This window comes from Lynx canadensis, chromosome A2 (genome assembly GCF_007474595.2).
Source record: "Lynx canadensis isolate LIC74 chromosome A2, mLynCan4.pri.v2, whole genome shotgun sequence".
In the NCBI taxonomy this organism is placed as follows: domain Eukaryota; kingdom Metazoa; phylum Chordata; class Mammalia; order Carnivora; family Felidae; genus Lynx; species Lynx canadensis.
Window position 1 is genome coordinate 155,362,074 of NC_044304.2, and position 27,753 is coordinate 155,389,826.

Below are 27,753 nucleotides of genomic sequence, written 5' to 3' on the forward strand. Positions count from 1 at the left end.
ACACTCCAGACAGAAGTGAGTTCTTCCGTGGACTCCTATGTAGCTCAAAGTCCTTACCATTCACCACTTTGTATTATGGTTCATTTTCGTGTCTCCATTTCCCAGTTGGGCGGCACATTTTCAGAAGATGGTTCTTAGTGCACTTGACTTCCCATGCAGTGATTAGCATACATTCCCATATAGTACGTGTTCAACAAATCCTGGCTGTTGATGGTATTACTTTAAACTTGGGCCATTACCTATGAAGGCAGGAATGCATTTTGCTGAATTGATGTTGTGCAAAGCCATCTGAGCCTTTTACTAACATAATTCACTTCTTCCCCCTTATTTAATAGGTAATTTAGCTCTAAAACAAAGAAGGAATAATATCTAGCCATTTCCATGAAATGATTTATTGGAAACAAGAAAAATGGTTTAAACCAGCTCAAGTCAAACCTATAAATAACATTCAGTATCAACTATGTTGTCTGACTGGAAAAAACAGAATTCCCACTTTGAAACCCAATTTTGGGTTATTCCAAAACCAGGTCTCCCAAGGGCTCCCCATGCTGGGGGTTATGCCACTAGGCACAAAATCTTTTATGCCCCCCAAATTAGGGGTTGCCCCCCCTGCTAGTGGGCTCCCCTTCATATCTTGCCCTGAGTGCCACACATACTTCCTCTGCAGGACATGACTCACGGACATGATAACAGCAGCTTGTATTAAAAAAAAAATTATAGGAGCAACCTTTTTCAAACCTTCATCGTGCCTGGGATAGAATGAGTGAGAAATTGAGGCATTTTTATAGAGTTAAAGCACAAATGAGAGACTCACCTAAGACATAATTAAAAACAAAACAAAACACAGCATTCTACAAATAATAGAGCCGTGATTATTAGTCATCTAAACAGATACCATTTTAGCAAATTGACCATTAATAATTACAACCAGAGGGAGACCATGCATTTATTTTCATTTCCTCCCTTGCTCCAGTTACAAGCAGACAAGAAGGGCTGCCAGAGCTCCCCTGTGCCCAGGACTGTCCCAGGGATTGTGACGAGTCCCCAGATGTCCCTGTGCAAGTGTCATGTGTCTTCCAAGAGAAGACGAATTCAAAACAATATCGGAATAAGTAGAGACAGATGTGGCTCAAATCTTTAGGAGCTTCGGATGGAAGGACCCTGAGGTCCTGTGTCTCCCATAAAATAGTTGGAGATAATCCATTAAATCCCAGAAGGGCTGGATGGGAGCGTCGTCTTTGGCTTCGAGAGGAGGTGTTCACGGTGGGTTTCACTGAAGAATCGTTGGTACTTGAAAGTGGGATAAAGGAGTTGTAAACCTCTGTCATTGGCTTTATTTTCCTTGGTCATAACGTGAGTCACTCAAACAAGATTCCCTTCTGGATATAAGACTCTGATTTCTTTCATTTCATTATAAGGCTCCTGGAAAAACTGCGGTATATAGAAAACACAGAGAAAGCACTTGTTATATACGTATATATTTGTTGGACAGAACTCATTAGCACGCAGTCAATGACAGAAAGTGTCTCCAGGCCTTTGGCTGGTACATCTGGAACAGCATTGCTGCAGAGAACAATTCTCTGTGAAGATCCCAAGGCATCTCCCTGTACGACAGATGTGTTCATGGAAAGCTGCATGTTAACCACATGGCCACATCAAGTCCTTTAAAATACACTAAAGGGGTCTTTTAGAACAGCAAGTTCTATGACAAACTCCTTTGTAGAGAGAATTCTGCTTCACAGTACATGACGATGTGTTCTCTGCTTTGGTTCATACGAGCATTCACAGCTTTACTCCAGATATTTTTTCTGCACGATGGACTGTGCTAGAAATGCTAAGGCACATGGGGGAAATGCAGCAGGTCAGGGCTCATGGATGCAGTGAGTTTTGAGAAGGCCATGGGAGGGACTGGCGGAGGTGGTCATTTGTAGACACCAGAGCACGTCTGGGAGCAAGCAGGTTGCTTTGGGTTCATGCAGTGGGTATGGGGACCAGCAATAGTCAGAGCTGGAAGTATAAGAAGTGGGGGCAACTGGAGGAAGTCTTTGGTGCTAGTCCTTGGCACTGAAGTGTGATTCACCAGAAGTTGAGAGTCCTGGGGGCATATTATGGTAAAAGCGGAGCTTGATGAACCAACACACATTTATTGAGTACCTGCTGAGCATCACCATCCCGGACGTTTACGCTTACTCCTTATAAAGAAGTATCGAAGATACCATCTCAAGAACCTTAACATCTGGTTGGAGAGGTGAGATCTGACAGGTCAGCTAAGAACAGAGGACCCTGACTAACAAAAATGAATTCAATAGGTTAAATGTCAAGGACCTGGTTTTTTGTTCCCGGATTAAAATGACCAACTAAGAAAATCAGAATTGGCGATATCTAAGAATTTTAGTTGATTCTGATCTCAGAGGAGTCAGCAGTACGAAATGGTTGCCAGAAAGCAAACACAGTCTCAAGCTTCATGAATAAAGGCTTTGTGCCCAGTGCAGGAGGGCCAAGGGACCTTGGCCCTCTGCACAGCTCAGGCCATCTGGTGCATGGCACACAGTTCTGGGCATGACATTTTAGGAGGCACGTTAAAAGATGGCAGTCCCTGTTGAGGGATTTGGCCAGGAAAGTGAAGGGTCTGGAAGAGTCTGGATATCATGTTGAATGAGAATCCTTTCGACCTTCAACAAACATGGATTGGGGGTCTACTGGCACCGTTGGATGTGTTAGGGGTTCAGGTTGAAGCTTGCCATCCTTGAAGACGAAGTTTAGGTAGGAAGGGACAAAAGAGTGAAATTTAAAACCCATGAAGTGGGGGGCACCTGGGTGGCTCAGCTGGTTAAGCATCAGACTTTGGCTCAGGTCATGATCTCGGGATTTATTAGTTCGAGCCCCGTATTGGGCTCTGTGCTGACAACTCAGAGCCTGGAGCCTGCTTTGGATTCCGTGTCTCCCTCTCTTGGCCCCTCCCCTGCTCGCCTCTGTCTGTCTGTCTCTCTCTCTCAAAAATAAATAAACATTAAAAAAGTAATAAAAAATAAAATAAAACCCATGAGGTGGAAGGAAAGTTCTCAAGGGTAAAATAAAGCCCACAGGGTGGATGGGAGGTAGAATGGAGCCCCAAATAAAAGAACATCTTGATAACAAATAGAGCAGATGAGTGCTTTAGCCTTCCCATCTATACAGCAGCCTTGTGGTGAGATTTAAGTTGAAATTAAATGAGTAGCACACGTGGGAGCATTTTGTAACCGGAAAACATCCTTTTGAAGTGAGATTCTCTTGCTCACGTCGTGAGGTTGGTGTTCCTTGCAGAAGACCCTCGCCTTGGGGTGAATGGGCCAAGGTGAGCGACTCAGAAGCCCTTTTCTACAGGTGCCAGCTGGTCTGTGAGGCAATTCCCCTTGGTCCAAGGCGAAATGAAAGAAAACAAAACAACAGCAAAGTGAGAGGTGGAGGGGGAGTCGGGGGAGAAGGACGGCCACAGCCACGTAGTAAACTTTTCATGAATTCTGAGATTGTCTTTGAGGTGGTTTGTGTTTTTCTTTGCTATGAGAATACTTTTTCTCTTATGATAGGATGGCATTAAGAGACTGTACTGTGTTTTCAAAACGTTGTTACTTGGCAAAATAATAAGTTGGCACTCTTTATGGGAAGACTGTGTGAGTCTGAAATTTTAAAACCGGGGAAACATTGTCCAATTCTCTTTCTGACTCGAAGGCTGTCATTGATGTCCTGAATTGTAAGTAAGTGGAAATCAGTGGCAGGCAGGGCAAATGCTGTGGGAACTCAGAAGGGAGAGATGGCCACCTTCTTCCCAGGCAGCAGGGATGTTGTCTTGAAAAGGCAATCGCTGACTCAGGAGCTGGGCCCGGAGAGGTGTGCGTTCCTGGCGGGGGGAGGGGGTGGGTGGGCGCTCTGGGGGCTCCGAGGCCCGTGGCCTGGCTGCAGAGGAGCACGTATGCCTCCAAGACAGGCCTCCTGTGAATCCCGAGTCCCGCTGCAGTGACCCAGCTTACTGAAATATCTGGGGTGCCGCTGGGGAAGCCGGCTGTGAGCGCATAGCACGGACACTTCATAGATGCCCTCTCTGTAGGCATCGGAGGCCTCCCGTCACAAACCTCGGTGGATTTGCAGGTTCTCATCAGATGCGCCCTGGGGATCCTGGCTGCTGAAACCTTCAGACTGACTCCACTTAAACTTTGACAACCTGTGATACACAGGGCTCTTCTAGCTGTCCAGAAGAGCGACAGAAACCCACCGTGGGCGAACTTCGTCACAGGGACGGTTGCCCATGGCATAGGAGGAACGGGAACTTTGCTCTCAGGTCATGCTGGGTCGACCTCATGGAGGACCGCTTGGGTTGGGTGGCCATCTGTCCACCTGTGACCCTGACTGTAATTCTGATGGAGGAGGTGATAACGGCTGTCCTTTCAGATTTGTGCTGTACATCTGGGTGGGAGATGAGGAGATAGGACATCCCCCAGATTGGAGGGGCGGTGCTCTTACCCAAACTGGGGAAGGGGGGTGGGCTGATCAGACATTGAAAGTCCGTGATGACACGCTCGGGGAAGTTCCCTGCCTGGGAGGCATTAATACAGTGGACTCCCTCCTGGTGGGGCCAGTAATTAAAGCAGGATTTTTTTTTTTTTTTTTTCCCATTAACAAGTTGAGAGAAACAACTCTGGCTTTTGCTGACACAAGCAGGTCAGAGGCAGGGCTGTGTCTCTGGGCACCACTCACAAAAACTCCATTTCCTGGGGCAGCTGTCCTGAGCGGGAAGCTGCTTTTCAGAAAACGAGCATTTAAATTATCCTTTTTTTTTTTTTTTTCCTCCTAGCAGCCGTTCCGATTCCACAGTCTGGGCTGGGCCCTGGGGTGAGCATTTGTGCTCAGAACCCAGGGTCTCCGGTGGCTGGCGTGGACAGGTCTGCCGACCACACTTTGTAGGAAGCGTTTGTCACTCGGCACCTTTCTGGTTCCCGGCCTCACATCTTAGTCTTCCCTTCCGACTGTTAATATTTCGAAAACCAGTGGTTAAAGGTACAAAGGGAACTATTTCAGGGAATCTAGGAATAAATGCTTTTGCACAGTGAAGCACAATCCTTTGATGATGGAGCCCTGTTCTGTTCCCTCTCCGCTCTCTCCTGGGGAAGGGATGTTGTGGTTCGCCAAGACTCCGTGAAGGGCCTTTTTTTTTTTTTTTTTTTTTTTTTTTTTGATTCAAGGCGCCCTGTTACTGCAGGAGCCTGTGATAACTCCAGCTATTAGTATTACTTTATTTTAAGTCTCAGTTTTAAAATAGCTGCAGGGCTGCACCTGGAATAAAAATGAATTAAAAAGAAAATCACTGTGTGGAATTTAAATAGCGCCTCAGGGATAGGCTTTTTCTTCTGGTGCCATCGCTGAGACCCACAAGTTGTTTTTTTTCTTCTTCTTCTTCAAAGCTTCCCTGAACGCCACTCCTAGGAGCAGACACAGGGATTTTGTCATCTTTTCTTCTTTGGGGTTTAAAAATATCATTTTGAAGGAATGCTTATCTATCTTCTGTAGTCCTTTATCAGGCCGAGCATCCTGGGCTGACAGGCACTGATCAGGGCTCCAAATCCAGTAAGGCGTGGTCGCTGCCCTCAAGGAGCTTTTCTGTCTGACGTGGGGTCTCCCGTGGGTTGTACGTCCGTCCGGGGCGGGGAGGAGGACAGACCCTCTGCCCGGGGAGCCACCCTGGAACTGCATCTTCCACAAGGAGGTGGAGTTTGCCCAGGGTGGGAGGTGGGAGTGGTGGAGGAGGACATTTCTGGCAGAGGGAACAGCATGTGTGCAAAGGGAAGGGCATGGCATGGTGGAGAGGCAAGGGGCATGCGTGGAGGCCTGTAGGAGATGTGGCAGGGAGGGCTGGCAGGGCTAAAGCAAGAGGAGCCTTGTGTGCTATATGGAGGTGCCCGGATACAATTCTGTAGCTTGGCAAAAACCAAACCCAAGCCAACATCCGTTAAATTTGGAGGGGCACGTGCTAGCGTGTGCCTCTTTGACCATTTTGCTAGTGAAGTACACATTGTGTTGGAGGGTGTGTGGGGTTGACCCTGGAGACCAGGGGACCTTTTGGGGAGCTGTGGCAACAGTCAGGTAAGCAGAGACAGAGGCTTGTCGAACTGGGTCAGGGCACCGGAGATGAAGAACTGACAGAAATAAGAGCTGTTTAGAAGGTACAACAGAGCAAGAGGCACTCTAGACTTGGACGCAGTGGCCAGGGGACCAGGAGGAAACCAGGAGCCAAGGGAGGAGGGAGTCTGAAGGCGGACAGGGTGGCTGTGCTTGTGAGCACAGCCTGATGTGTAGACTTGGAGAATCACTGCACCGTACAGCTGAAACTGATGTCACGTTGCATGTCAGTGACACTCAGAAAATAAAAGATGGAAATGGACACAAGGCTTGAAGTGCCCTTGGATTTGGCAATTATTTATTTTTTTAAGTCTATTTATTTATTTTGAGAGAGAGAGAGAGAGAGAGAGAGAGAGCGAGCAAGCGAGCAGGGGAGGAGCAGAGAGAGAGAGAGAGAGAGAGGAAGAGAGAGAATCCCAAATAGAGAATCCTGACTCGGGGCTCGAGCTCACGAACTGTGAGATCATGACTTGAGCCAAAATCGAGAGTCAGGTGCTTAATAGACTGAGCCATCCAGGTGCCCCAGGCTTGACAATTATGAGGCCTTTGCAACCCTGGCTTTGGAAGAACAGTTGTAAAGGCTCAGTTGGGGGAGAGGGGAGGGATGGAGGGAGAGGAAGAGGTGGCAGCGGGTCAAGGCAGGAGGAGAGAAGCAAAGATGGAATCCAGCTGTGAAGAATAAATCCAAGATTAAGCCAACTGCTTACAATTGGTGATGCTTTCTTTTCTTATCCCTTTTTTTTTTTAATTTTTTTTTCAACGTTTATTTATTTTTGGGACAGAGAGAGACAGAGCATGAACGGGGGAGGGGCAGAGAGAGAGGGAGACACAGAATCGGAAACAGGCTCCAGGCTCCGAGCCATCAGCCCAGAGCCCGACGCGGGGCTCGAACCCACAGACCGCGAGATCGTGACCTGGCTGAAGTCGGATGCTTAACCGACTGCGCCACCCAGGCGCCCCTTCTTATCCCTTTTGTTCATTTTTCTTATCATATTCCTGAGGGTGAAGGACAACTCTGAAGACGCGATGCCTGATGAATCGGGGATGGAGGAGAATCATTGGGAGATCCGTTAATTATCACTCTATTTACAATTTTGTTACAGAGTCCAAATGGTAGTTTACGACACCAACTGAAGCCTTATCGGGTAAGAGGTATTGACGTAGCATGACTCCCTGGAGAGGGATGTTAGCGAAATTCAAACATACTTGTGAATGTAAATTCAGACCCATATAGGACTGTAATCAAGGCACACGGCCTATTAAATAAATGAACACTTGAAAATGCAGCCATGGCAGATAATCTCAAAATGTTCTCATTGTTTGCTCTTCCTCCCCAACTGTATGGGGAGGAAAAAGAACGGGTAACAATGAAGAGCTCGGAGTAATCGGTATAATTTACTGAATGCTTAGATGTGCCAAACACTGTGCGAGTCTAGTTCACGAGCTGTCTCGTTTAAACCATCTTGTTTCATGCTTCCTACAATTGGGGAAGGGAGGGGACTCTTCCAACCCCCATGTTGGTATTGAGCGACATGGAGGCCGAGTGGTCACCCAGCTGGCCGAGTGGATGTCACAATCCCCTGGGTGCAGGCAGAACCAACCATGTGAGAAGAGCCAGGCTCGGATTTGGCTCTTTCCCTAATGCACGGGGCCTCAGCTTCTTTATCAGCAAAAGGCGGAGGTTGGTGCAGAATACCCCTAAAATGCTCTTGGGCTATACGGTCCAACCGGCTAATTCCATCTGTGGTTGCTTTTGCCCCTGACCCCGGGAATCCAGTTAATGTGCCGTAGCCCAGGGTGTGTGTGACCAATGGGAATGGAGATCATCGTACCGGCTTTACAAATTGGGGAAGCTGAAGGTGAATTTCAGAGCAGAAGTGGGTGCTTTTAGGGAGATGCTGGCCTGGCCGTATGCGCCGCACCAGAGGGAGATGGGAGTCCTCATGGGAGACCCGGCCCTGGGTCTCTCTCTCCAAGATTTCCTACCGTCTCCTGCCAGGGATACCATTTCCCCTGGATGGACTCTGAGCTGCTGTTAATAGTGCATCTGGCTAGAAATCTTTTTCTTACCATTCACCTTTCAGTTTTCCATCTTTCACGTTTGTATGTCTTCCTGCAAAGACAAAAGTCTGGAATCTCCCATGTCTTTCCTGAGGTAGCCACAGCTTACATATTCTGCCCTTCCATTTCTTTCTTTTTTTTAAAAGTTTATTTATTTTGAGAGAGAGAGAGAGAGAGGGGGCAAGCATGGGGGAGGGGCAGAGAGAGAGGCTCTGCGCTGACAGCACAGGCTCACGTGGGGCTTGAACCCACGAACTGTGAGACCATGACCTGAGCCGAAGTCAAGAGTCAGACGCTCAACGGACTGAACCACCCAGGCACCCCTATGACATTGCATTTCTCAGCACACAAGTTTTCTTTTACCAAATGTCACTGGGGCGAAGGTCTCCATGGCTCTTGTTAATGCATATTTTTTTACAAAAAGATTTCTTTCTGAGACCAGAATGATCTTGGCATTGGAAAATTTCTAGTGCTAGATCCTCTTTCTAACTGTGGAAGGGCTTATCTGGAATGCCCCAGAACGAACCCAAGTGTTTAGCTAAGGGAGACCTGACAACAGGATATGATTATGGACAGATGGCGGTTGTTGATCTGTTGAAGACAGAATAATGACTCAGCAAAGGAGCTGTTCTGTGGGGCCGGATCCGACTGCCTTCGGCTGAGTTATATAAGACAACTGCAGCATAGCTGGGGCTGCGGTTTACTGAGGCTCTGTGTGCCAAGCACCGTGTGAAGTGCTTTTATACCACGGGTCTCGTTTAATCCTCCCTGCCCATAAAAACGCACAGGCTTAAGGTCCTACGGCTCGTCAAGTTCACCAATTGCTGGCGTGTGCTTTGGGAATTGAGCTTATCTCCAGAAGTTAGAGATGTTCAGTTTCCTCATCATGCTCTTTGGTAGGTTTTCCCATGACTTTATTTGAACTCTCCTTAAATGTGCATTTTTAGTCCTCACTGCCTCTTGACATCACCCGTTTCTTTGTCGTTACTGGTACTTTCTTTCTAACTGCTCCGAATTTGTCTGCCTTAAGAATCGAGGGATGGTGCCTCAGTCTGGCATTCTGGAATTTGGTTGATAAGTACATTGTTATCTTCTCCACGACTTTTTGAAAACTTGGACATTGTCTCCTCCTAACATTTTTGTATTTGTTTTGCAGACTCCTTATTTCTTTAATTCATCCTTATGAAGGAGACTTTTCTTTTAATGACTTCAGCTGCCCTTCTCTGAACCTTTTCTGAATATATTATGTCTCAGCCAAAAATCGGAGGTGAAAGTGGTAATTATCATAGAATGCCATGGCCTTATTCCATAATACTTTAGAATGGAATAATATAAGGCATAATGTGGGGTCAGTGAGGTATGTTAGACAAAGCAGTGACCACCAAATATCACTCCGCTCAAATGCAGTAAGAAGGATGAATCAGATGGAACATTGGCCATGAGGGCCTGGACTGGTTCATATTAACTCAAGGATGTGTCCAGGGTGACTGGAAACCATGTAATTAAAGGGGCTACATGAGTATATGTGGGGATTCAGTTGGGAGCCAAGCAGGTTAGGAATAGTTCAGAGAGTAGGGTCTAAGATCAAGCAAAAGAATGGATCACAACAGAGGTAAGGATTATGGGGCTCAGAGTTTTGGGGCACTGGCTGAGAGATAGAAGATCAGTTCTACCAGACTGGTCAAGTACATGGGAAACCTCTGTTTTTAGAATTGGTATGAGAACTTAGAGGAGCCATCGGAAGGTAGTCACTGATGTGGATGGGTGGCCTTCATAAAATATTGTCTGAAGGTAGGGCCACAGGCTTACCAAGCCCCTTCCTATTTAGGGGCATTGGTTGTCTGCATGGGCCTGCCCAACCTCAGGGAGAATCGTGCTTGTCGTTGGTCCCCATGAACGAGCAGAATGAGTCTTCCCAAAGCAGAGGCCTGGGCAGACCGGCATACAGGATGTGTGACCCTGAGTTGCCATTCAGGAGGAGAATGGAAAGTTCTCCAGAGTTTATTGTGTTAGTATTCAGCTTGTCCTAGAAATAATCTGTATTGAATGTTGCTTAAAATAATCAGGCCGACATTTAAGGCTGAGAATACCTTTACAGCGTTGGGACTTTGTTTTAACAAAATTTACTCTAATTTGAATTACAAATAATCATAGAACATAAAGTTAGAGGGATTCTTGGAGGTAATATATTACATTTAACTGCAAGAAAGCCCTTGAAGTCTTTGCTTATTTCAACTACACACTGTCTCCTTTATGAGGACTCTCGGGAGAAGTTACTTGTGGTGTGGGTCTAGTCTTGGGATAATCATGGTTCTTTTCTTTCCCATTTTTTTTCACTTAATTTTCACAATAATTCTTTGAGGTAGGTAAAATTATTCTAGTTTTATAGCAGAACAAACAAAACCTCAAAATTGTTGAATAGATTTGGCCAAGCAAACTGCTATTAAGAAAGGAAGTGGAGGGGCGCCTGGGTGGCGCAGTCGGTTAAGCGTCCGACTTCAGCCAGGTCACGATCTCGCGGTCCGTGAGTTCGAGCCCCGCGTCAGGCTCCGGGCTGATGGCTCGGAGCCTGGAGCCTGTTTCCGATTCTGTGTCTCCCTCTCTCTCTGCCCCTCCCCCGTTCATGCTCTGTCTCTCTCTGCCCCAAAAATAAATAAACATTGAAAAAAAAAAAAAAAAGAAAGGAAGTGGAATTTAAGCAAAGTCTGTCAAATTCCAGAATTCTCCTTGGAGTTCCTGACTGGAAGCTCTTAGGTCTTTAATGCAGGCATGGAAGCCTGTGGGGAGGCGTGGCTTCATCGCCTCAAATAACTGAACTCTTACCGCTTCTCTGACACTCAGCCTCATTGTCCTGGTCCGAGCTATGAAAGTATCTTTTTTTGTTTTAATGTTTTTTTAAAATTTATTTTGAGAGCGAGCAAGTGGAGGAGAGGTAGAGAGAGAGGGAGAGAGAATCCCAAGCAAGCTCTGCATTGTCAGTTCAGAGCTCAACTCGGGGGCTCCATCTGACCACCGGGGGAGATCATGACCTGAGCCGATATCAAGAGTCGTATGCTTAACTGACTGAGCCACCCAGACGCCCCTGGTGTCTTTTTTATCCCCTGTACAGTCTCCTACTGCCCCTCTCCAGGAGTGCAAGTCAACGCTAAAATGGTATTTATTGTGCTTCTTTGGATTGCTTTCTTCCTTCCCCACCCGTCTCTTCTTTCCCCCCTGTCTTCTTCCTGCTACTTCATTTCACACCATCGAGGAAATGGAACCATCTCAGGGTCCCCCTTCGTTGTTGCCTGCTAGAACACTTAGGGCCGACTTAGTGTCTGTCTGGAGCCGGTGAATAGAATTTAACAAGTGGGTAGGACTCTGTTCTGCACATTTTAATATCAGTCTTATTTGTGCCTCCGTTTTTATGCCTCTCCTATCCACTGTTTCTCCTGTTTCTTTGTCACGTATTTGTAACTGGTGGTGTCTCAGTAGATTTTTGGCATCCCTATTATCAACCCTCAGTGCTTCCTGGAATGAGACTGGGTGTGAGCAGATAAATAGCAGGCCAGTCGCCTCTTTCTCTCAAAATATGGGGACGATTTTAATCTAGCCCGATCTCTGAACCTGGTGGCTTTCACTATTTATTCTCCTAAGTATTCACAAGTCACCAGTATAATAACTAATTCCATTTGGGGGTCAGGGTGGGGGCTTTTAAGGGAGGGCTTCCTCCTCCCACCGATCTGGACCACATTTGCTTCTCTCCTTAACTGGCATCTTGAAAACTTCCCCAGACACAGACCCCTGAGCCACACCTTCAGTTCTGGGCCTGAACAGTTGAACTCATTTAAGGAACCCCATTGTTTCCATATTATCTTTCCACCTCCTGCCCTGCACTTACTTCTTTATGATGTTTACGTTACCTTCCTCACTCCCAAGATCATTATCCTAAGGAAAGGCAAACAGAATGTTCCTTTTTGCCATCTGTGGGCACTAAGTTATGTTTGCGAGCAGCAGATTCACTGTATCTGGCTTGTTTTACCCCCAAATGTAACTCAAAAACCCTTTAATTGGCACGTTTTGAGGCCCGGGCCCTGCTGTGGAGCACGGGCACCCCACAGGTATGGGACCCCCCCACCCCCATGTCTGTACCTGTCTGTGCAGTGTCCAGGCTCTGGTAGGTGGCCACTTGGTGCCCGTGTGGCCTTCCTCAGATGCCTCCCTCTCGTTTTCTTCTTGGGGATCTTTCGTGATGGTGCAACTGAAATTTCACCTTTCATAATCTTGCCCGCGCGAAGGGTTGGCTCTGTTGAACTCTTTTGCCGTGGAATCCCACCCGTTTTTCTCGCCATTAATGTCATCTACTCCTTCCTTCTAAAATCCAGCTGGCTATCCAGGACCAGACTGTGCACCACCCTTTTATTCCTGGTCTGCTAGGGCTTTCGTTTTGCTCACCAGCTCCTTCTCTTCTGCCCGCAAAGATAAGCAGAACTTCCTTGTCCAGAAAGAAAGAAAGATTTAAAATGAAAGAAGAGAGAAAAAGATAAGAAAGAAACCCTCTTTGATTTCCTATCCCCTCCAGTGACCGTCTTACTTCCTCCTTTCAAGTTTGCACAGACATTCCTTGACGGTCCTGCCTCTCCATCAGTGGCTTCCCATCTTTCCTTAGACCTTTGCAGACTGCTTCCTGGCCTCCCGGTGCCTTTGAAGCTATGAACTCCTGTGTGGTTCTTCTAAAGAGTTGCCTCCATGCAGGCAGTGGCATCGGGCACAACGTTAAAGGGCCGTCCCTGGTCACGTGCTGGCCAACTGGGTTCCGCAGCCCATTCCACCTTCCTTCCTTCCTTGCCTTGTGTCCTGCTTCACCCCTTTTTCTGACCTGGTTACTCCTCTCGCTGTTCTTCAACTTTTCCGCCCTCCCTTCCCCTTCCCCTTCCTCTCACCCCACGACTGACAGGTACTTGTCCCTCTGGGCTAACACCCCTGATACCTTCCAGTTCTGTTTGCACCTCTTTCCCAGTTGAGCTCAGTGCATCTACAACCCTGGAAAACCCATCTCCTGACTGGACCTGACCCCCAGGATCTGCCTTCCTGTGTACTGTCCCCTTCTTGTGCACACCATTCCCTTGCTCAAAAATCTTCAACTGCTTCTATTATATAAAGGACTAAGTCCAAGGTCTTCAGTCTTAAGCCCTGGTTACAGCTCACATCCGTTTTCCAAGGCACGGGGGAGGGGAGCTACGGGATGAGGGCACAAGCCCCAGCCACAGTGTCTACATGCCAGTCCTGGCCCTGCCGTGCTCTCCTAGAAGCCCGGTGGTCTTACGCAGGTTTGAGATGACTGTGGAGAAGCGGTCAGCCCAGTGCCCGGCACATAAGAGAGTGTCAGCCATCACTACCTCAGGGCCTTGAGGTGCCGTCCCAGGACTGAGGCGGTCTGGTTTGAGTTGTAAGGATGTGCATCGGGACGCAGGGCTTCCGAGGGACCCCGACACAAGGAGAGAGCAGCCTGCCTCAGAAGAGATTGGGGCCGAGGCTGAGCGAGGCAGAGGGCTCATCTCACCTTTCTGTTTGTCTGCTTCGATCTCCTTCTGCAGACTGCCGTCGTGCCTCGCCCTGGCCCCTGTCAGGAGCCGATGGTCTCCCCATAGCTCCGAAGTTTCTGTACCCATAGAGCAGGAAACCAACAGAAAACCAAGTTTTAACTTTCTGGGAGGAAGCATATGGTTGGTCCAGCTTTTGTCACATGTTCACCTCAGCCCAAACATCTGTGGTGTGATGGAGGGTGAACGGCACTTAGAACAAACATGGTGGCAGGAGCCTGCCCTGAGGGCATTGGCAGTTCTCTGGGAAGACAGCTGTGGCTTATGGAACGCCTAGAAGACATGTACTGTCTTCTCTCTTCAGTCTCCTTGCTTACTTTGTCCTTAGAGGAACGTTCCGCTGGGCCAGACTCCATGCCAAGTGTGTTACAGTCCCAGTCTCATTCTCCAGCCACTGCAGGCTGGGGGTCGGGTCCAGTCAGGAGATGGGTTTTCCAGGGTTGTAGGTACACTGAGCCTAACTGGGAAAGAGGTGAACACAGAACTGGAACGTATCAGGGGTGTTAGCCCGGAGGGACAAGAACCTGTCAGTCGTGGGGCTGGAGGAGGGGACGGGAAGGTGGAAAGTTGAAGAACAGCTAGATGAGTAACCAGGTCAGAAAAAGGGGTGAAGCAGGACCAAGGCAAGGAATGAGGAAGGTCGCATGGGCTGGGGAACCCGGTCGGCCAGTGCACATTCCTCCTCCTCCTCCTCCTCCTCCTCTCCCCTTCTCCCCCTTCTCCCCCTTCTCCTCCTCCTCCCCCTCCTCCTTTTCCCTCCCCCTCCTCCTCCCCCTCCTCTTCCTCCTTCTCCTTCTCCTCTTCCTCCTCCTCCCCTCCTCCTCCCCCTCTTCCTCCCCCTCCTCCCCCTCCTCCTCCTCCTCCCCCTCCTCTTCCTCCTTCTCCTTCTCCTTCTCCTTCTCCTTCTCCTTCTCCTTCTCCTTCTCCTTCTCTTCTCCTTCTCCTTCTCCTTCTCCTTCTCCTTCTCCTTCTCTTCCTCCTCCTTCTCTTCCTTCTCCTCCTTCTCTCCTTCTCCTTCTCCTCCTTCTCTCTTCCTTCTCCTTCTCCTCCTTCTCCTCCTTCTCCTCCTCCTCCTTCTCCTCCTTCTCCTCCTCCTCCCCCTCCTCCTCCTTCTCCCCCTCCTCCTCCCCCACCTCCCCCACCTCTTCCACCTCTACTTCCTTCTCCTCCTCCTCCTCCTCCCCCACCTCTTCCACCTCCTCCTCTTCCTCCTTCTCCTCCTCCTCCTCCTTCTCTTCCTCCTTCTCCTCCTCCTCCTTCTCTTCCTCCTTCTCCTCCTCCTCCTTCTCCTCCTCCTCCTTCTCCTCCTCCTTCTCCTCCTCCTCCTCCTTCTCCTCCTCCTCCTCCTCCTCCTCTTCCTCCTCCTCCTTCTCCTCTTCCTTCTCCTCCTTCTCCTCCTTCTCTTCCTCCCTTTCCCCCTCCCTCTCCCCCTCCTCCCCCTCCCTCTCCCCTCCTCCTCTTCCTCCTCCTCCTCCACCTTCTCCTCCTCCTCCTCCTTCTCCTTCTCTCTCTCTCTCTCTCTCTCACACACACACACAATCAGTCTCTGACGCTCCTTATCTGATCCATCACCTTCCATAAGTGAGTTTAAGTCAGATTTCTATAGCAGACCTTTTCTGCTCACCTTGTCCAACGCCACGAGACCTTCCTCCTCAAACTTCTGCAACACTGGCCCTTTTGCCTCTTTTTGTCCCTGATAAAATGCCTTTGAATTTTATTTATCTTTCATGTAAATAGAAACTTTTGGAAGGCAGGAGCCATACCTGCTTTCTCTTTGTAGATTCTGGCCGTGAGAGATAACCACGTCCGCCCACGTGCAGTGTCCCCTTCCCAAGCTATTACAAATCCCGGGATGAGGCGGTCACTTGGGAGATCCCCGCCACTTACACATTGCCAGCTGGCTCTTTCTTGATGGTCAGAATTATGTCAAGAACAGCGGCTTCCCTAATTGCTTTCTCTACCTTTTGAGAGATAAAACTGTCAGCAGGACAAGGCAGGAATCTATTTGATGTTCTGCATGTAATAGAGTTGAGCTTTCAGGAGATATCAGGATTCTTCATACCACTGCTGTGGCTGGATTCTGAGAAAGGTTTGTCATCTATATTGGGAAAGCGTTATTTATCTCTGCAGCTGGAGGAGTATTCTGTACTCAATTACCTCAACCAAAATGACTTCTGGTCGTTTCTCCTATTTTAGGAGACCCTCTGGGAAATATTTTTATGATCCTGAGGCCTTCTGACATCACCATGTGACAGATTTTCCTTTCTTATGAGAAGCAGCTGGAATTAACAGACGGTGCCTATTGTCTGTCATTCCTAAGTAGGTTAAACCAAAACGCTTGCCCCTTTACTGGAAGAAAAACTGGGTGGTGCCATGAAGAATGAGAATCTATAATGGCTTGAAGGTTCCTTTTAAAACTCTGTGTAGAGTAATCATGCCAGCTTCCTTTCGTTGTTTCTACTAGAAAACACACAGAGAATTGTACTAGTGTCCAGAAAGTGACGTATCAAGGGCTCATGATTCCTGCCTCAATGGGAGGTGATAAAGGAGGTGAGAGCACCTTACCGTTTTTGTCCACCATTCTCCACTCACCACATAGCAGCAAGAGCCCTACATGCCAACTGTGGAGATCACTGAACAATCTCACCTTTAATTAGTAGGACATTTAGGGGTAGTAGGACTCTTCTGGTTAATAAGCTTCCTCTTTTGGGGTGTTGACATTTCCATCTGATTGGAATGAAAAAAAAAAATCAGTCTTGTCCCACCCATGGTGGGGCAGCCGCGATTTTGACAACTAAACTCATCACTTACTTATCTTCTTTGGCCTCCATCTAAATGTCCTGCCCACCGGAGTTCTACACCCCAGTTTGTGTGTCTCAGAATTTTTTCCCAGTATCCACGTCCTGCCTGCTTGTGTTCTTTCCATGATTGGTTCTTTGTCACTTCCTCTTGGATATGCGTTCCAGAAAGACTCTTGTCTGCTTGTTATGTTACAAACAGCCACCCTGAGCCTCTCAGTAGGGAGTCTCCATATGCCATGCTGCACCTGCCCCCCTGAGGCTCTCATGAATTTCCTTCCACCCATGCAAGAATTTACCTAAATGTTCTGTGGAGCGCGGAACACTGTCCTTATTGAGAAGAGGCACAATGCTCATGCATGTGGACAATAGCTGCAAAGTTGGATTTTTCCTCCTCCTCTTGACCTACCGTGTCCTCTTCTTTCACGCTACCCCCTCTTATCTTGGGTTTTCTTCTAATTCCTCAGAACTATCTTTTCACTGTCGTCCTGCTATCTTGTCTGGGAGCCCTTTATCTTGTCTAATAAACCAGACTGTAAAGAATCATTCCTCAAGCGCCTTTCATCTTTGGGAGCAGAGGAATGAGCTCGCCCTCGCAAGCTTATAACCTCGGGCAGGAAAACAAGTGGGCAGCCCGCACACGCCCTGAAAATCACTGAAAGCCCCTGTTCCCGCATTACAAATGCACCAATATCTTCCCTGGCTTCTTCCTCATATTTTACCTCTAAGTAGCCCCCATCTCTCTCAAGTTTGCTTTCAGATCTTCTTGTCATTGAGCTCTTTGGCCACTACTCTGGGGAAGAGTTGAGCCTGCAATATTGAGATTGCCAGGGTCATGGCAAAGGGCCCTGTGAAATAAAAATATAATAGAGACCTGTAGGGCCACTGCAGTCCCGGAGAGTGTTCTATTTTTGGAGGCAAGACTGGGGAGAGCCCAAACTACTCTTGTCTGGAGAGGAGGGACTCCTATGAGAGAACAGGGGTGAATCAAACTTGGAATGGCCTCAGAGACCTTAAACTGAAGTCAGTGACCTCAACAGAGCGGGCTTTGGTCTATTGAGTTGGGGACCGGGAAACGAGGACCGAGCTGAGGCTCCTCGGCTTTTCCCGGGTATGGCTGGATGTGGGCACCTTCAAGGTGTTTACCTCCTTCCTTTGTCTTTTGCTCCCGCCAGGAGTTAAAATCTTTGGCAACCCTTCCATTTAGAACAATCACCTTTGCTGTTACGTTCCTGTCTGCCTTGAGGATTTTTATTTGTTTTTCTGGGCAAAAAAATGCCTTTGGAGAGAGAAGTACTAAGGAGCTGGGGCACAACTGTGTCTACGGTCCCATGGTTATGAGGGTGAAGTGGGATGGTGGCAGAGGGGTGCAGGCGCTGGGAATGGAAAGGGAGAAAAGAAGGGGAGATCGTGAGCAGAGGTGAATGGCAGATTTTCCAGATTCAGTCGCCAGCTGAATGTTCCCCAACAGCTGGGCATGTTGTTTTCCATGGTAGACACACTTGTGTCTAATTTGCTGTTGAGAGAACCAAGGAGGGAGTTTTATGGATTAACAGCAGAAAAGTTGTAAGCGGAATGCTTGTCAAGGTTAAGTACCTTTGTCTAGCACCACGCCCTGTGCCTGGCCTGCAGAGAGCAAATAGAAAGTCTTTATGAATCTGCAATAATAGATTGTATCTCATTTTTTCCCCGTCACAGATACAGGAGCCACTTGGTAGTGAGACCCATTGGGCAATGTTAACTGTGGGTAATGATTCTTGCCCCCTTCCGAGGGCACTGTAAAGATGAAAGAAAATGCTGTAGACAAGAACAATCAGGAAACTTTAAAAGTGGTTTATAAGTATGAATTGGAACTATTACCAATCATAAAGGTATAGTTTCGGGGTTCCTTTAGTCGCCCTCCCACCCCTACTGATCTCAGTTACATGAACTCAGAAATGGGAATATGTCCTTCTGAGGAGAGTCAAGACTTTCATTTTGAGGCTCGGGATCTCAGACCCCAAGCAAGACGCGGCAGGAGACTATCTCTCTGACAGTCTCGTGCCCAAGGCTGGCACGTGACTGTGGCCTCCGGTGTGAAAGGTGTTCAGCAGAAACAAGAGGCCAGTGAAAGAGACCAACTCAGCCTCAGACTGAGCGTCCCCTTCTCTTCTGTTACAGATTTCAAAAAATGTTTACTGAAAAGACTCCCCCAGTAAAATACCTTGTAAGTGGGGATAGCAAACTGAGTCGAGCTCTTTCTCTACACACCCAGTCTTCTCCGCTCGTGGCCTGACCCAGCAGAGACCAGCTTGGTTTCTTGGCTGGTGGGGGGGGGGGGGCGGCGCAGAGGCTTTTACAGAGAAGAGAATGGGAGAAGATAAATCTTGAACTTTATTCATGTTGCCCTCATTTCTCTCCTATTGAGAATTATAGAGAAGCCCTTGTAGAAACCCCTGCCTTGTCCACTTTTCAGTTGTTCTGGATCCTGATGAATGTGCTTCCGCCAGGCTGTGGAACAGCCACCTGTGAACAGACATCAATCGAACATGGTCTTTTCAGTCTAATGCGATTTGTTGGCCCTCCGCTTGCACATGGACTTTTGTAGTCTTAATAACCACTAGGTAGAGGGATGGTTTGGGGCCCGCTGTCCTTGACAGTGGGGCTGGATGATCTGGTGAGAGGCATCTTTCATTTTAGTGGAGTCCTGGGACCCGAAGCAGCTACCAACCCCTGCCCCCACCCCCACCCCGCTGCTCCCCACCGGGAGCCCACCGTGGATGTGTGGATGTGATGGGTGTTGACATCTGTGCACTTGCTTAGCCAGGGGTGTGGGTTAAGAAAGCATCCACGATCCAGAAATCTAATCACAGGGCACGAGGGAGAATGGGGGCTGTAGGAGATCTTGGGCCTTCGTGGAACGAATCTCGGGCAACCCGCCAGCGCGGTTAGGGGAATTACAGTTAGGGGTTCAGCTTGGGAAGGTGCAGAGAGGGGAGGAAAGAGGACTGCTAGAACAGGACTGTGAGAACGGGGCACGTGCAGCTTGGAGCCTCTGATGCAGCACATGCCGTCCGTTATTTCATTTCTCTTGGCTTGTCTGAGCGGTAACTATTGCTTGGCCTGCTATGATGCCCCCCAAGAGGATGTCTGGTCTCCTTTTCTGTGAGTACATTTAGCTCAGAATCTGGCAGGTCCCAGATGCTCAAGGATTATTATGAGGCACTAAGAAGAGGCAAAAGAAGAAGGTACCTGTCGAGCTGTGGTCGGTGAGCAGGGAGTGTTTTCTTAGCAAACAGACTTGGCCTTGCCTCTGGTTTCTGCAGGGGGCCAATTCCTCTGCTCTTTCGCTTTATCTTGTGTCAAGAGAGGCAATTCACAAAGCACACGGCCAAGAGCAGGGAATGAAATTAGAGTGGGTATTTTGGCTGCCAAGCTGGAGGCAGGCGGGAGAGCAGAGAGGGAATCACCAGCTCAAAAGAGCGGCTAACCTTTGTCCCACATTTCCAGAAATCTGAAGATGGTCCAGCCGTGGCCCCGTTACCATTAACTTCCTGATGCTAATGGTGGCTGGTTTGCATTCCCAGTAACCTTTCCTGGCTGGGCGTCTGAAAGTGACAAGCCGTGTGCACATGTCTGTTCTCACGGAGGTTTCCAAAGACACGGGGGAAAAAAAAGTGTTGCAAAACCCTAAATGTTTGCACGGGAGCCAAAGCGGGTAGGAGTGCTCGCAGCTAGTCTTTGGGGGCGAGGGGCTTGGGAAGGAGAATTAATCCTTTTATGCAGAGATGGAACATTTACTGAGTCTGCGGCGTGCCAGGCACAGCGCTACGGTGGCGATGCAGAGATGAAAAGAAATCGTTTCTCCTCTCAGGAAGCCTGGCCCGAGGGGGGCCGGTCCAAGAGCCAGCTTGCTGCCAGTGCCCAGATTTGTTTTAATGGAATCTTAAGGGCCTGGACTTCTGGCAGATTTCTTTTTTTAAGCTTTTTATTTTGAGATAATTTTATTTATTTATTTATTTTCTAAATGTTTATTTTTATTTTTGAGAGAGACAGAGTGTGAGTGGGGGAGGGGCAGAGAGAGAGAGAGAGAGAGGGAGACACAGAATCCGAAGCAGGCTCCAGGCCCTGAGCTGTCGGCACAGAGTCCGACATGGGGCTTGAGCTTGGGAACTGAGAGATCGTGACGTGAGCTGAAGTCAGAGGCTTAACCAACTTAACCAGGTGCCCCTGAGATAATTTCAGACTCATGGGAAGATAATCTGTATGCCCTTCACTCAGTTTCCCCTGTGGATAATGTCTTGTCTCACTATAGTACAATCCGGAAGACTTACTGTTTTTAGTTTATTTATTTATTTTGAGAGAATGAGTGAGAGAGTGAGACAGTGAGAGAGAGGTAGCATGAGCAGGGGGAAGGGCAGAGAGAGGGAGAGAGACAGAATCCTCAATAGGCTCCTGAACCCCGCAACATAGGGCTCAAACCCACGAACGTCAAGATCATGCCCTAAGCCAAAACCAAGAGTCAGGCTCTTAACTGACTGAGCCACCCAGGCGCCCCCATCTGGCAGACTTCTTCTTCTTCTTCTTTTTTTTTTTTTTTTAATTTTTTTAATGTTTATTTTTGAGAGAGAGAGAGCATGAGTGGGGGAGGGACAGAGAGAGAGGGAGACACAGAATCTGAAACAGGCTCCAGGCTCTGAGCTGTCAGCACAGAGCCCAGCGTGGGGCTCAAACTCACCAACCTTGAGATCATGACCTGAGCCGAAGTCGGACCCTTAACCGACGGAACCATCCAGGAGCCCCCATCTGGCAGACTTCTAAGTGTGTTTTCTCTGCCCTGCCCCGGCCCTTTCTTCTTTTAAGTGGACCTTCCTCACTTCATCCCCATCCTCTCTAGGGTCTCTCCAGTCATGAAGCAAGGTCATTTAGTCACCGAATTAGCTGGTGACTTGCATGCTGAGCACGTTGTTCTGGAGAGAGGAAGCCCCTTACCGTATGCCTGCACGTCTCAGCGCCTCACGGAGTGGGGGGACGCTGGGGTTAACGGAGTAACAGTAACCAGTGTTGCTCTAACGGCCTGTGCCGTGGGCTTCACATGTATTGCTGTAACTTGTCCTTAGAACAAGGTTGTGTCGTGTGCCCTGTGACCATTCCTAACAGAGATTGAGAGCTTAAGCGATACACTGCTAAGCAGATGTCCGTGACGGCCTACGTCTGGAGCCTCCGTTCCTGCTCTCCACTGAACAACGGGATGAACTGAGACCAGTGCACTTTCAGGAGCCCAGGCAGTGTCTCTGGAGGAACCTCAGCGGGACAGGGAGTCCCCGATGCCCCTCAGAGCACATGGCACCTCGCCCTCCCCTTCTTTTCGGCCCCAGGCTGGGCCTCGCTACCTTGATGAGACTTGATGTTAGTAAGAACTCAAAAGAACAGCAAAGCAGTAAGGGGAGACCTAGGGCCGTAATATGTGCCAGCTAAAATTGGCTAGAACTTTCCAGGCATTTATTTGTAAGCTTCTTGAATTAATATCAACGAGTCCCCAGTGGTCTTATCTCACTAATTTGGGATTTATAGTCCTCAGAATAGGATTGGGATGAAATAAGCTTTTCTAGTACCCACTGGAGGGAAAGGCTTTGTAAATAAGGGGATAGGGCGGGAAAAGAAGCAAGTCCTTACAAGCATTCAGCAGCAACCACCTGCATCTGCACAAGATGTACCGTGTTTAAGAATCTTTTTCTCCCTTTAAAGAAGGTCAGTTGTAGTGGCTGATTGGTTCAGGGGCAAGAGCACGGTCGAGAGGGCTGGTCATACAGGCCACGACAGCGGTCCCTGCTCCAGGCCTCTGCCCTGCCCACCTCGCTTGTGAGCGTCTCTGAGTTTAGTAGGAGTGTGTGGACTTTTGTCTGCAGGAGAGGAGAGTAGGAGGCTGTTTCTGAGAGGGCTGGGTGAGAGAGGTATCGCTGGGAAAGCCCTATTTTTGGGAAAGGGGGAGCTGCCTGGTGGCGGGGGAGGAGGGGCCAGATGGTGTTTCAGAGACAGGCGCCTATTGGTGGCCTCTTGGTTCTTGCAGGGCAAGTCAGATTCTTCACATCCGTGATGACAACTGGGTCTCTTACGTTGCCTGTTCCACCGACAGCTTCCCAGAGTGTTGCTGTTTGCACCCAAGGCAGGTCTTCGGTTCCCCTTCCCTGGGGCTCCTCTCGCTGGGCCTGGGCCCTTCCTTCCTGGTTTCCTTTTTTCGTCCTCAGTGGTTCCTAACCCCCTGCTCTCAGCAGGATTGGAAGACCCCACCGTACACTTGGAAATCTGGAATTCTCGTGACCGTTCTGTGTGGTTCACACAGTGCTTTCTGTTGTTTTCAAAACCCGTGTTCACGTGAAAGTTGCAGACCATAATTCCTCTTGGAGCCGTTCCTCTCCGGGGTCTTGGACACCTTCTTCTGCTGCTCCTTCCATCTCTTCGTTCCTGGGATCCCTCGCCATTTTTGGCTCATTTTGAGGTTGGCTGTTAAGTGACAGCCTGAAGGTGGGGGGGGGGGGAGTTTTATCCCTGACACGTATGAGAGTTGTTAACCTGCACAGCAGAGCACGGAGCTCAGTGCCCTGACCCTTCTGATCGTCCCAGGCCTCACCACTGGTATCCCTCACCAGACCCCACTGCCATCCTTCTTATTTTCTACTCTGCTGCCCAGCTCTGTTGACCCATCTCTTGAATTTCCTTTTTCCCCCCAAACCCACAGTTCTTCTGTTTCTCTTTCCAGAAAATTCCTCAGCTGTCCCGTGACGTTTCCGACCAAGCCCCCTTCCCCCTCTCTCTTTAGCTCCATCCGACCTCCCTAAGCTATGCCAGGCACATCCCGACCGCTGAGGAGTGCTTCACTACTCGAGGCACGCTTTGTTCCAGATTCTTCAGCGTTCTGCAGCACCAACTCTGAGATCTGGGCGCTTCTGAGTAAATGCTCAACGGCCCAGGAAGTGAGTTTATACCTGCAAGATCTGGCAGTATTTGGAGGAAATTGGGATTTAATTAGTGTTTCCTTTTATGCCACTGTCAATATGCCTCTGCTACATTTATGGGGTTGTGTGGGTACCCTCCAGTGACTAATTACACGAAAATTCTCCTCTTTGTTAAACTCTAATAAACACGCACAATATATAAAGTTGAAAATGACTCTGCTGCCGAAAGTGAGCTCCTTAGTTTGAATAGGGGCTTCTCTGTCTTATTACAGAGAGGGTGGTTTTGCAGATGTATGTTACCCGAATGGGCAGGTGATATTTGTAATTTTTTTTCTCTTACAGGAGGTAGCCACGAGCAATCGAAACCAGCAACACTTCCTCTTTTGTTCAGGTCCAGAAAGGTTGCAATGAAAATAAAAAGCAGATGGGGATTTATATTTAGACTGTCCCTATTGTGCCTGATTTTCCAACCTCCAGTTGAGCGTGTTGAATTCTACCGAGAGCAGTGTTTGGTAGGTGTGTGTAAAGGTTAGGAACAACTTCGTTCCTTGCCATGTGGGATGTCTTTGGCCCGTCTTCCCGCGGTATGCGGGACCTGTGTGCATTTCCGGATGCCCTCCACATCCAGCTGCCCCCAAGTTGGCTGTAAGCACCAGCCTAGAAAGATTCCAGGGGGCGCCAGAGGGGCCTGAGCGAAGTGGAAATGACCTTCCTGGCACGGCATGGACTCCTGGGCCCAAGGCTATGATTACAATGTCCATTTTTCAGATGAAGAGGCTGAGGCGGGGCGCAATTAAATGTCTTAGCAGGCGTAGTTTGCCAGAGGCTGAGAGGAGAGGAGAATGGGGGTTGGTGAATGGGCACAGAGTTTTTCGGTTGGGAGAGATAAAAAGCTCTGGAGATGGATGGTGGGGATGGTTGCGTGACACTGTAAATGTACTTAATCCCACTGAGCTGTACATTTAAAAATGGCTAAATGTCATGTATATTTTTACCACAAGTGGAAACAGTTTTACAGTGGCTAGTCAATGATTTAAAAACACACTCCAGGGGCACCTGGATGGCTCAGTCAATTGAGTGTCTGACTTTTGATTTCAGCTGTGGTCATGATCCCAGGGTCAAGGGTGTGAGTCCTGCATTGGGCTCTGTGCTGAGTGTGGAGCCTGCTTGGGATATTCTCTCTCTCTCTCTCTCTCTCTCTCTCTCTCTCTGTCTCTCTCTCTCTCTCTCTCTCTTTCTTTCTGTCTCTCCCCCCCCCACCGTCTGCCCCCTCCCTTGCTCGCTCGCTCTCTCTCAAAATAAAAAAAAATTAAAAATACAATTCAGATAGATTTGTTAAAATGTGGTATATACATACAACGGAATATTCAGCCTTAAAAAGGAAGGAAATTATTCCACATGGATGAAACTTGAGGACCTTGTGTTAAGTGAAACAAGCCAGTCACAGGACAAATACTGCATGATTCTACTTACATGAATTTCTAGAGTAGTCACGCTCCTAGGGACAGAAGGTACCGTGGCAGTTGCCAGGGGCTGGTGGGGAGGAGGGTTAGTGCTTAATGGGTGTGGTGTGTCAGCGGGAGAGGTGCAAAAAGTTCTAGAAATAGTAGTGATGGCTGCCCAACAATGTGAACGCAATTAATGCCAATAGACTGTACACTTAAACATGATTAAAATGATAACTTTTGTGTGTATTTTACCCCTACCCCAAAGTCCTGGCAGGTTGCAAGGCACCCATGAAGCTTGCCTACTGTCCCAGCCCTGTGCTCCTTCGATTAGTGCTAACTATCTCTCTGGGAGCACCATGTACATAAGAACCAGAAGAGATTTTCTCCGTCCTGACAGATGCCCACCATTACTGCATGCCGGAGCGCAAAAGGCAGCCTGATAGAGACTTGACCTCTGGGCACAGAAGACGCGGACACAAATGCCAGCTTGGAAAAGGGATTAATGATTTAAACGGTCTGAGGGAAAGAAAATGCTATTAGTGCTAGTTTGGCTTACTAAGAAGGGTCCATTAATTCACATACAGGAGTTCCAGGGGGAAAAATGGTGCCCTAATTATGTCTTGGGTAATTTGGCCATTTAAATGGCTAACCAATTTGCAACTAGCTTCTTCCTCAAGGTATTGCATCTTTATTCAGTGCCGTTCCCTCCCACCAGGAGCCAGGCTGCTCTTGCCACGACGTGTGCAGCATTGTGGGGATGGTAGCTCCGTCTTTGCCGATCGCTCCCCGCCCTCCTCTTCAATCATGTGACCTTGTAGCTCTTCTGTGGGATTGGAAATGTGTCTAGCTGGAATTATCGCCTGTGTTAGCAGGATTCTTGTAGCCTCCAGAAGGTACAAGGCCGAATACCACGTTTGCAGCGCCTTCCGCGAATAGCTGTGATGGGTGGGCATCTGACAATTGACCCTCAATTACAGAGAGATTCAGAACCTGTGCAGGTCCCATCCTTGCGAGATGCCTGCTGGTGGGGGAGCCTGTCTACACAAACAGCCAGTGCAATGCTGCCCAGGCAGCCTGCACCCACCTGTGCCCTCCACAAATGGCCTCCCCAGACCGATAAGCTGTGGGTCTGCCCCTGCCGTAGCATCACCCTCAGCCCTGAAGGGGTGATTCAAAGTGAGTCCAGGCTGCCCTTGCTGATACTTTCCCCGGGACTCAAGATGTGCAACCACTCTTTGGTGGAGAGAGAGCCTTTGGATCAGCGGTTCTTCCTTTCTGCCTCTACCAGTCTCCATCACCCGACGGGACAAAGACACCAAAAGTCTAGGGGGTGAGAAAATGTGCTCTTCTTCCCAAGACAGAAGGAGAGGAACAAAGACTGTTTATTCACCAGATCGCTTTTAATATAAATAAGAGATAAGAGCTGTTATATATTATGCACCAGGCACTATGCTAAACACCCTGAATGTATTATTCCACTCAATCCTTGCAATAGATGATAGAAACGAGAGGCTCAGAGAGGTTTGGTGATTTGTCTGAAATCACACAGCCAGTAAGTAGCAGAAACTACATTCCAATCAGGTTTTTGGGATCAATTTTTCATGGTCTTTTGGCGGTTCTGCACCGCCTGGGAACTGGTATTGACGGCAAGCGCTGCATGCCTAGGGCTTAAGGAAACCACCGTTAGTTCAGAATACCAGTGGCTACTAATTGATTCCGTTTTTTAAGGAAGTGCCACACATTCCTGCTCTTTATCTACCCACGTCTCTGGGTCTTACACACTCTGTATATGGGTGATTGAAGAATCAGGTAGAGGAGACGGGAAAGAAAGAGTGGGTGATGGGGAGTGGGCGGGCAGAGTTGCCACAGGCTGGAAGCCTCCCTTCTTCGGAACCAGTTCAGTGTTCTTTGGAGAAAATGGCAGTGAATTTGCTCCACTGGGACCGTGCCCTGCACACTTCCCCTGATCCCTGCGCTCACCTTTTATCCACCCCATGTGTACATTCCGAAAGCAAAGTTATGTTCAGACGGGTCTTCTCTTGCACAGTCTTCTCCAGGGCTCTCCTGTGTTACTTGGCTTCTGCCACCACGGCCGCTGTCTGACTGGTTCTCAGCCTGTCTGGACCGTCCCGTCCCCTCTTCTGATCTTCAGACCTGCTGCCCACACCCTGCACCTTCTGAGGGCCGAGCACTGTCCACACCGCATGTTCCACCCTGCTCCTGATTCTCTTGAGCTTTTTCAACAGGTGAAGGGAATGACTTCTTATCCGGGATTCCTACCTTCTGTTTCTTTCCGCTTCACCCCAACCTGTACTATTGCCAAAATGTTCCCAAAGTAAAGCTGTGGTCCCATGAACTCTGTCAGAAATAGCTTGTGGCTCCTGGCATTTTGGGCTTTCCAGACTGTGATCCTGAGTCGCTTTTCCAGTCTCGTGCTGTGCTCTCACGTCTTGGCACCTAAACTAGAGGGAACAGCAGAGGCCATAGCAGTAATAACAGTAGTAGGAAAGCAAGAGCAACAAAGAGCAGTAATAACAGTAGTAGGAAAGCAAGAGCAGCTCATGGTCAAAGATCACCTTTTGGGTGCTCAGCCCTGTCCTAAGTGCTTGGTACATGTTAATTTCTTGTGTTCTCCTAACCACCCAGTGAGTGGATACTCTTATTCTAGACCATGCTCCACTTGCTCTTTCGGATTGTGGTTTTGTTTTTTTTTCTCAAACTCCACCCACCGAGTCTCCCCATCACCCTGCAGCAGCTCTGTGTAAACCATACGTCCAGC

The 27,753-nt window shown here is 48.6% G+C and overlaps 1 protein-coding gene and 2 long non-coding RNA genes across 3 annotated transcripts in view; 2 read left to right on the forward strand and 1 right to left on the reverse strand.

Moving 5' to 3' along the window:
• The window catches only part of TMEM178B (transmembrane protein 178B), a 308,589-nt gene that overhangs the window by 166,345 nt on the left and 114,491 nt on the right, over positions 1-27,753 (forward strand). The window lies entirely within an intron of this gene.
• Positions 377-12,659, reverse strand: LOC115509271. Its single transcript, XR_003967282.1, has 2 exons — positions 12,343-12,659; positions 377-1,431 (listed from the first exon to the last, which is right to left on the reverse strand). It is a non-coding gene; the product is annotated as an uncharacterized LOC115509271 (long non-coding RNA).
• LOC115509270 lies at positions 8,881-27,509 on the forward strand. Its single transcript, XR_003967280.1, has 4 exons — positions 8,881-9,107; positions 23,331-23,544; positions 23,869-24,038; positions 25,240-27,509. It is a non-coding gene; the product is annotated as an uncharacterized LOC115509270 (long non-coding RNA).